Here is a 9686-nt window from a genome sequence, read left to right as displayed (position 1 = left end):
ACACTTAAATATTCTGAAACAAATTTTTACATTTAACATTTATCATAAAATGTTGGCACTTTTATTAATTTAGAGGGACTTTATGAAGACAGTGATACAGTTCTGATGGGTAAAAACATTTAAAGGGTTAGTTGAAAATTCTGTCATTAATTACTCACCCTCATGTCGTTCCAAACCCGTAAGACCTTCATTCTTCTTCGGAACACAAATTAAGATCTTTTTGATGAAATCCGATAGCTGTATGACTCCTCAATAGACAGCAACTTAACCACTTTCAAAGTCCAAAAAAAGTACTTAAGACATCATTAAAACAGTCGACGTGACTGCAGTGGTTCAACCTTAATTTTATGAAGGGACAAGAAAACTTTTAGTGCGCGAAAACAAAACAAAAATAACAAATTTATTCAACAATATATTCTGTTCTGTGCCATTCTGGCGCTTCCAGGTTCTACGTCTGAACACCGGCTCAGTATTGGCTGAAGCTGATCACTTGAGCAGCACGACGCATGCATGTGATGCTGACGCAGGAGCCGGACAACAATGAGTTGGCATTCTGACACAGAACCTGGAAGCGCTAGTCGTAAACAACGTAGCAGAGTGACACAAAACAGAAGATATTGTTGAATAAATTCGTTATTTTTGTTTAGTTTTTGCACACAAAATGTATTCTCGTCGCTTCATAAAATTAAGGTTGAACCACTGCAGTCACTTTGACTGTTTTAACAACATCTTTAGTACCTTTCTTGACCTTGAAAGTGGTTGTTAAATTGCTGTCTATTTATCGGATTTTATCACAAATATCTTAATTTGTGTTCCAAATATGAGCAAAGGTCTTACGGGTGTGTAACAACATGAGGGTGAGTAGTTAATGACAGAATTTTTATTTTTGGGTGAACTAACCTTTATGGTAAACTTACCAATAATCCGTTGTGCATCTACATCTCCAGAATGCTGTTCGGTAGTTGAGGCTTTAGATGTGCTTGCAGTTCCTAGAATTATACAATTTTAATGCAGTACCATGCACACAAAGAACAGAACAGATGCAAATCAACATGAAAATGGATTACTTATAAGGAATGAGGAGGGGAACTCTTTTCCACTTTTCAGCAGCTTATATGAAAATGTATTTTACAAAATTACCTGTTTGTTATTATAGAAAGACTTCAGGATATACTTATCAAAAATATACAGTATTTGGTTGAACACATGATGGTACATGGAATCAACAAAAACAAAATTGCTTACCGAGCTCAACTTCTTGAGGGTTACTTGCAATGGTTGAGGCCACTGGTCTTCCAGATTGGTCTAGAGTAAAACAAACAGAAAAAAAAACATTTTATTTACACAATACTTAGTGAAAATCAGAAGATCAAAAACATCAAAACATACCTGTCTTTGGTTTGCGCTTCTTATAGACCAAGAATCCTTCTTGGCCTCTGTTTTTCCACCTCAGTTGCGGATCAATCTTTTTTTCCCGTTTTTTAGGTGGCGTTCTGACTGCTTCCCCACTCTGTATTACTCAACATAAGAGGTAGAACAATGACTTCAGAATATAAATTAAGAGGTAGAACAATAACACGATTCAGAATATCACTTTTTATGGAAGTTGGAAAAAAATACAAACAGTGGTAGTACCAAATTCCAAAAATAATTTTCTTTTCTTTTATATACACACACACACGTACTCTATATACACACATTAGTGAAATACTTCTAAATTAAGAGGTAGAACAATAACACGATTCAGAATATCACTTTTTATGGAAGTTGAAAAAAATACAAACAGTGGTAGTACCAAATTCCAAAAATAATTTTCTTTTCTTTTATACATACACACACACGTACTCTATATACACACATTAGTGAAATACTTCTTGATGCAGAATGCGTGGTACATAATTTTATACACAATACCTGTATCTCCTCCAAATCAGCCATTATTTCCTCAAGATCATGCTGTAATTCCTCCAACCATAAGGTTTTAACACCTGAGGGCCACAAAAAACAAAGTACACATCATGATTCTAACATTATATTTACCATTAGAATTCATTACTACTGGTTTATTACAAAATATTCCAAAAATGCTATCATTGTGATATTTTTTTCTGTTTCACCAGCCATGTTTTCATCAATGTATTTTTATACGCTTTTTGAAGTATTGCATTAGAAAGGTTGATGGACTACACGTTTTGTAAGTTCTTTGGACTACACGGAAATGTAAGTTAGTTACTTACTGTACACCCACAAAAAAATTAACACCACGTTGCGCATCAAAACTACATGTTTGTACACGCCGTATTATGGCAACACGTACTGAATTGTTCGACAGTTTCATGGGATCTGTAGTTCTTAAGGTATAAACGCAGATCAACCTTTTCTAATAATACACTGAATAATACATTGATTTATCTATATTTACCGCATAAAGGTCAGGCTTTGTAGCCAGTACAAACCAGAGAAGTACACCGACAACTTTATTTATCTAATAGGATAGCAAGCGTTAGCTCGTTAACGTTAGCCACCTAGCTACAAAACATACTGCAGGATACGTAACTTTAATTGGCGGGCACTGCCCGACTCGTCAGGAGTGCTCACGCATGATTGTAACGTTACATTTACCATTAAGGCAAACACTTATCACTAAAAAAAACACTTAGCAAGCGCTAGCTCACTAACTACAAACGTACCTACTTTGCCGGGGTTCTGACGATGTATGCTTCAGGTGTAACGTTATGTACTGCAGAATATGTTAATTGAAGGTATCCAGCTAAATCACCCAAGCATCTTATTTGTCTTTCTGGCATCATAAGCATTCACATGATTACATTTAGATTACACTAGAGAAAACATGTTTCAGTAAAACAACACGTATCACTTAACATTTATCACTAAAATAACACAAACAACTTTAGGATAAAGGGGATATACTGTACATACCTCTGACTGTCGATCGTAATGTCATATATAGGCCTTCTCTTTAGCGCTCCCAGTGGACGTGTGTGTCTCAAAACTGTAGCAATATGTACCTGATGGTACGTATTTTGTGGCGCTGCAAAAAGTGTACAGAGGTAAAACACAGAAAACTAAAACATACATGTTTTTTGCATAATTCATTGTTCCATTTGCGAAGCAATACCCTACTCTTTCGGTAAACAACGTACCTTACCTCTGCGAAGTGCGATCCACCCTGAAAGTATGATCATCGGATGTTTATCCTTGGACATGCATCCTTGGCACCTCAAAAGCGTGGAATTAATTAACTGATATTAAAATTAGTGTATACTAAGAAGACTGAACCCTCATTTACTCATATTGTCGCCTTTATAACCATTAATAAACACGCATCTGGAACAGAGAAAAATTGATGCCACTTAGCGCCTCTCGTGGACGTTTCACCCGAAAAGTGCAGGGAAACGTACCTGGAGGTACGTATTTCAGGTTTTGCAAAAATGTAGGCAGAGTCACGTATTTCCAGTGAGACTGGGTTGTTATTAAGTGTGCAGAACAACCTCCCAATAAAGCATTACAATAATCTAACCTTGAGGTCATGAACGCATGAATTAACATTTCTGCATTTGACATTGAGAGCATAGGTCGTAATTTAGATATATTTTTGAGATGGAAAAACGCAGTTTTACAAATGCTAGAAACGTGGCTAGCACACCTAGGTTCCTAACTGATGACGAAGAATTGACAGAGCAGCCATCAAGTGTTAGACAGTGTTCTAGGTTATTATATACGGAGTTTTTAGGTCCTATAATCAACACCTCTGTTTTTTTCAGAATTTAGCAGTAAGAAATTACTCCTCATCCAGTTTTTTATATCGACTATGCATTCCGTTGGTTTTTCAAATTGGTATGTTTCCCGGGCCACGAAGAAATATAGAGCTTAGTATCATCAGCATAACAGTGAAAGCTAACACCGTGTTTCCTGATGATATCTCCCAAGGGTAACATGTAGGGCTGTGAATCTTTGGGTAGACAGCGAATCGAATCGATTCACGATTCATAGGTTTTCAATTCGATTCCAGAACGATTTTTGCAAATTCAGAACGATTCAATTCGATTCGATTTGATTAATGATTCGATTATGCATTCTTTAAGTGCATTCACAGGATTATTTAAATGCTTCCCCTAAATTCTTTAAATGCTTAGTCAGGCTTAGTCAGGGGGCAAATTACACAGCAGCCTTTATGGTTAGAGAAAAAAAAACACACCTTTGTCCATCGTTAGATGCTAGTTTAATGATGCTATGGCATGACATGGCATATGTAGAAATTTATGTAAGCTAAGATTTTAAAAAAGAGCTTTAAAAGTATTATGTATAGGCTAACATTTTGTCACATAGCCATCATAGCCATCATTTCAGATGTGACAGAAATGTCAAATACAATAATTTTATGTATGTATGTATTATTTATTTATATATTTTTTACAATGAATTATTTTCTTATCTCTTACTTTGAATTTGCTATAAGAAATCAAATACACTGCTGGACAATAATCAATCATTTGTAATCTATAATTTTTTTCCTAATGGCAATTTTATGATTGTTTTATATACTACAAACAATTATTTAAATTTTCTGCACAGAATAAGGTAGAAAATATACTTCATAGTTTCTGTACTGTAATAAATCATATGTCAATTAGCACTGTATGTTTCATAAATTTTATTTATTTATTGTGTTTACTGTCTTAACGTTTCACCAGTTCATTCTGCTTTTTATTCAGCTTTGCTGCAGCGATAAATGTCTTTGTCCATATTAGGCATTTCCTGGCACGTCTTAAGTTCTTTGAGCGTGAGATCACTTCTCTTTCAGTGCGAAAACTTCTTTATCTCATTTTCATAAAATAAAATGCTATAGTATTTAACTTTTCCTCTCCATCGGCAAATGATGATTCTGAAAGAAAATGCACCCGATGTCTGGTTGCTATAGCAATGAACGCTACTTTCATGCATCTGATCAGATAAACCTCACGCTCTTATTTCAAGGTTGTTAATGCTGTGGTTATTTTAACAGTTTCCTTCGTACATTCAGTTCAATGACATTGTTAAAACACATTTATCATTCAATGGAACTGTGCGTGCTTTAGACATTTACATTTTTGCTCCGTCCATGCAATAAATGTGCAGCCTTCGACTGCTCAGGTAATGTCATCAGTATGACCAAGAGCCATTGAAAAACTACAGAAAAGTAAAACTACTTCACGTTAGCATTACTGGTCACGAGTACTAAGGAGAGATCACACATCAGCTGCTCAAAAAATGTGTCAGTGAGACGAACGGAGTGCAAGCGCAATCCTGTGACAGTCACAGGTGGTAAATAATGGAGCACGTGAAGGAGAGATGCGAGGGCACGAACACCGTTCAAGGTCTCCATTAATTTGTGCTTGTAGTAATTCAATGTGTATATATTTTGAAAGCATTGAATCGCTATAGAAATCGCGATTAATTCGATTCTTAGTGTTTTAAATTGATTACTGTCTGAAATCGACGATTCACAATTAAAAAATCCATGTTTCAAGATCGATGCATATGCATCGTCAGGGTTTGTAATCGATGCATCGAGAAAACGAGTGAATCATTACACCCCTACTGGATATGAATCTTGAAAAGGAAAACAGTTCAAAGACAGAAAACAAAGGTGTAATTGTGTCTGATGCAGAAATACTCAAATAACCAGTGTCATGTGAGAAAATTATTGCTGCGCAGAAAGAAGATAAAACTCGTCACTTCTTTTAATTCTGCTTTCCCTTGATGTGGCTAAGGATAAGAAATTTGCTTACTTCATTGACAATGACTTACTGATGAGAAAGTGGTGTTCTCATGCTGACAAGAATTTAGACTGGAATGTTGTTTATCAAATTGTTGTCCCGTTTTCCTATCGTCAACATGTCTTGTGCTTAGCTCATGATCACCAGCTTGCTGGTCATTTAGGAGTTACGAAGACATATAATAGGATTTTGAGTCATTTCTTTTGGCCAGGATTAAAAAAAGATGTTACTCACTATTGCCGTACTTGTCATACCTGTCAGATTGTTGGGAAACCAAACCAGAGAATTCCACCCGCTCCTTTGTCTCCTATACCTGCGATTGGAGAACCGTTCGAACATGTGATGGTAGACTGCGTTGGTCCGTTACCTAAGACTAAGTCTGGTAACCAGTTTTTATTAACTGTTATGTGTGTGGCCACCAGATTTCCAGAGGCGATTCCGTTAAGAAAAATCACTGCGCCTGTTGTCGTACTGAGCCTTGAGGTACTCCATACTGCACTTGTGATTGATATGATACCTCTTCATTCAGTCATTCTATGTTTAGGGGTACATTTCATGTCAGCCAAAAAGTCAGAACATCAGTATTCTTTTTGGATAAATAAATTAGGTGGTTGAATAATATATCCCCTTAATGTGCTAAATTAATTGTTTGGCAAGCTTAAGCTCTAATGACTTTTTAAATATGTTAATGAAAATTAACATTTGATTCATTATTTTGTCAACTGTGTTATGGACAAATGTTGTGTCAAATGAAACATGAATGAAGTCCCACATGTTTGATTACACATTTGTTTGAAGGTTTTTTAGTCTATTCACCAGAGTTTTTGAGGTTATCTGTCTAACTGATTTGAAAATTCGGGGCTTCATAATGGGCATACTGTGGGATGCTATCATGAAGGATAAAACTTTTCTTCAACATAAATCCACAGTATGCTGAATTTAGTGTTATTCACCATCCTTACCAAAGTCATCCATCTCCAGAGATATCCCCGTCTTTTTTCTGACAGTTTAGTTCACATTTAAAAGATTTATAACATAAAAACCACACAAAGTAACACAGTTGACAGGTAAGAATGAACTTAGTATCCATAAAACATTTTAAACATACACACATTATAATAATATACGTATATTATAACGTTAGTTAATATATTATATTATTATAAAGGTAAATTAAGTTTTATAATGCATCATGACGCTTCAAGTTGTAAAGACTAATACAATAACGTCATAACACTTTATCAGTCATGACTAAGCAGAAATAGATATATGCCAAATCTATAATATTATATAGGTTTATGTCAATCATGAGGAATTCTGAATGCTTTTTAACCCTTGACAAATGTGAATAAAATGTGTATATAATATTATGGATACGGAGTTCATAGAAAGTGTGGCCGTGATTAGATCAGTTAAGTTTATCCATTGTTTTCCATGGTTTTAGGCAATTCCTATGTAATTTCTGTGTAATGAAAATAGTGTGTAAACATTTATTTTTATCAACAACACTCAGTGGGAGCATAAATTGACACTGAATTGCCAACATTGTCAACCGTGTTAATCCTTGTCAACTGTGTTACAGTAGATGGGTAGCACAGTTGTCAGGTAACATAGTTGACATTTCAGCCATTTTAGGGCCTTGTGCAAACTGCTGACCTTGGAATAGTTAGTACATGACCTTGATTAACTTTTGTTTTTATATTCTTTCTCTATATATTTATAAATATAACATGTGACGCAAGTTCACCAGAACATGTTGATAACACAGTTGACGGTCAAATAATCTACTCTATGTGCAGACAATAATCTAGATAAAATATTGAAGAGGAGAAGTTATTACTTTCCACACGGTCTTCAAATTTCCCTCCAAAAAAGGAAAATACATCACGTGATGTTGGACATGTGACTTTGGAACAAACCATTGCTGATTTATAGGGTGTTTTATAGGGAGTAACACAGCTGACACTGATTTCTCGGATATACACAAAATGGATGATTAAATGTAGATGCATGAGCAAAATATTTTTTAAAACACCTTTCTCATCATTTAATGATTATTTTGGACAAATATTTATAAGAAATATGTACAGAAACATGCATTTTAGAGCTAATCTGAAGAGCAAAACCTCACATTTACCAAATCGGACAGCACAAAAACAGCAAATTCCAGTATAGAATATGCCATTTTTGCAAGATAAAAGATGGATATCTGTTGGATTTTTGTATTAAATGAATTAGAAATGTCCCCTGATATAAAAGTGATCGTTTGAAGTGAAAAGTTATTGAAAAATTAGTAAAATTCCAGTCCATGGACATGACATGTACCCCAAATTATATCAATGACTCTGCTACAAATTGATGGCGGTCAGATAAGTACGATTTGAACCATGCTAATGCACTTCCACTAATGCCAACAAAGTTTTCAAGTCTATTCAAAAGAATGTTGTGGTCAATAGTGTCGAACGCAGCACTAAGATCCAGTAGCACTAATAGAGAGATACAACCACGATCATAAGAGCAGGTAATTTGTAACTCTAATGAGAGCAGTCTCAGTACTATGATACGGACACAGCTGACACTGATTTCTCGGACATACACAAAATGGATGATTTAATGTAGATGCATGAGCAAAATATTTTTTAAAACACCTTTCTCATAATTTAATGATTATTTTGGACAAATATTTATAAGAAATATATACAGAAACATGTATTTTAGTGCTAATCTGAAGAGCAAAACCTCACATTTACCAAATCGTACAGCACAAAAACAGCAAATTCCAGTATAGAATATACCATTTTTGCAAGATAAAAGATGGATATCTGTTGGATTTTTTGTATTAAATTAATTAGAAATGTCCCTTGATATAAAAGTGATCATTGTTTGAAGTGAAAAGTTATTGAAAAATTAGTAAAATTGATAATAGAGTCCATGGACATGACATGTACCCCAAATTATATCAATGACTCTGCTACAAATTGATGGCGGTCAGATAAGTACGATTTGAACCATGCTAATGCACTTCCACTAATGCCAACAAAGTTTTCAAGTCTATTCAAAAGAATGTTGTGGTCAATAGTGTCGAACGCAGCACTAAGATCCAGTAGCACTAATAGAGAGATACAACCACGATCATAAGAGCAGGTAATTTGTAACTCTAATGAGAGCAGTCTCAGTACTATGATACGGTCTAAATCCTGACTGGAAATCCTCACAGATACCATTTTTCTCTAAGAAGGAATATAATTGTGAGGATACTACCTTTTCTAGTATCTTGGACAGAAAAGGGAGATTCGAGATCGGTCTGTAATTAACTAGTTCTTTGGGGTCAAGTTGTGTTTTTTTGATGAGAGGCTTAATAACAGCCAGTTTGAAGGTTTTGGGGACATGTCCTAATGACAATGACGAATTAATAATAACAGTCAGAAGAGGATCTATGACTTTTGGAAGCGTGATGCCAAGTCATTTATTAACTGTGAGTTTTACATAAGGGATTCAGTGTGTAAAAACTACATTTAATTAATTGTTGACTGTGGCAATTTAATTGTCCACGGTGGTGTTGAAATTTGTTTTGAGGTCCACGATGTATCCGAACACTATCTGTGGTGTGTAGTTACTAAGTAAACCTGTGTCTGTACAACAGATTCTCTGCCAGCCTCTTGACATGTTTGTAAAACTATTTGAGGGATAACATGCCATTTAATATTTCCCTGTTCTCCAGTTTTTTTTGCCGTAAGACTAGAACAGGATTTTGATCTGCAATTAGGACACAATAAAATTATGTGATGCAGTAATATTCAATATAGATGTTCTGACCAAGCACAAACCTGTAACAATTAATGATCTTAATCACCGATTTAGATTTTAAATGGTCCTATGCGCGGCGCTGCTGTTCAAATGAGAATC

The sequence above is a fragment of the Sinocyclocheilus anshuiensis genome, unplaced genomic scaffold, assembly GCF_001515605.1.
Source record: "Sinocyclocheilus anshuiensis isolate Anshui unplaced genomic scaffold, SAMN03320099.WGS_v1.1 scaffold73, whole genome shotgun sequence".
NCBI lineage: Eukaryota > Metazoa > Chordata > Actinopteri > Cypriniformes > Cyprinidae > Sinocyclocheilus > Sinocyclocheilus anshuiensis.
The sequence above is the reverse complement of the archived record's forward strand: the minus strand, read 5'-3'. Positions refer to the sequence as shown.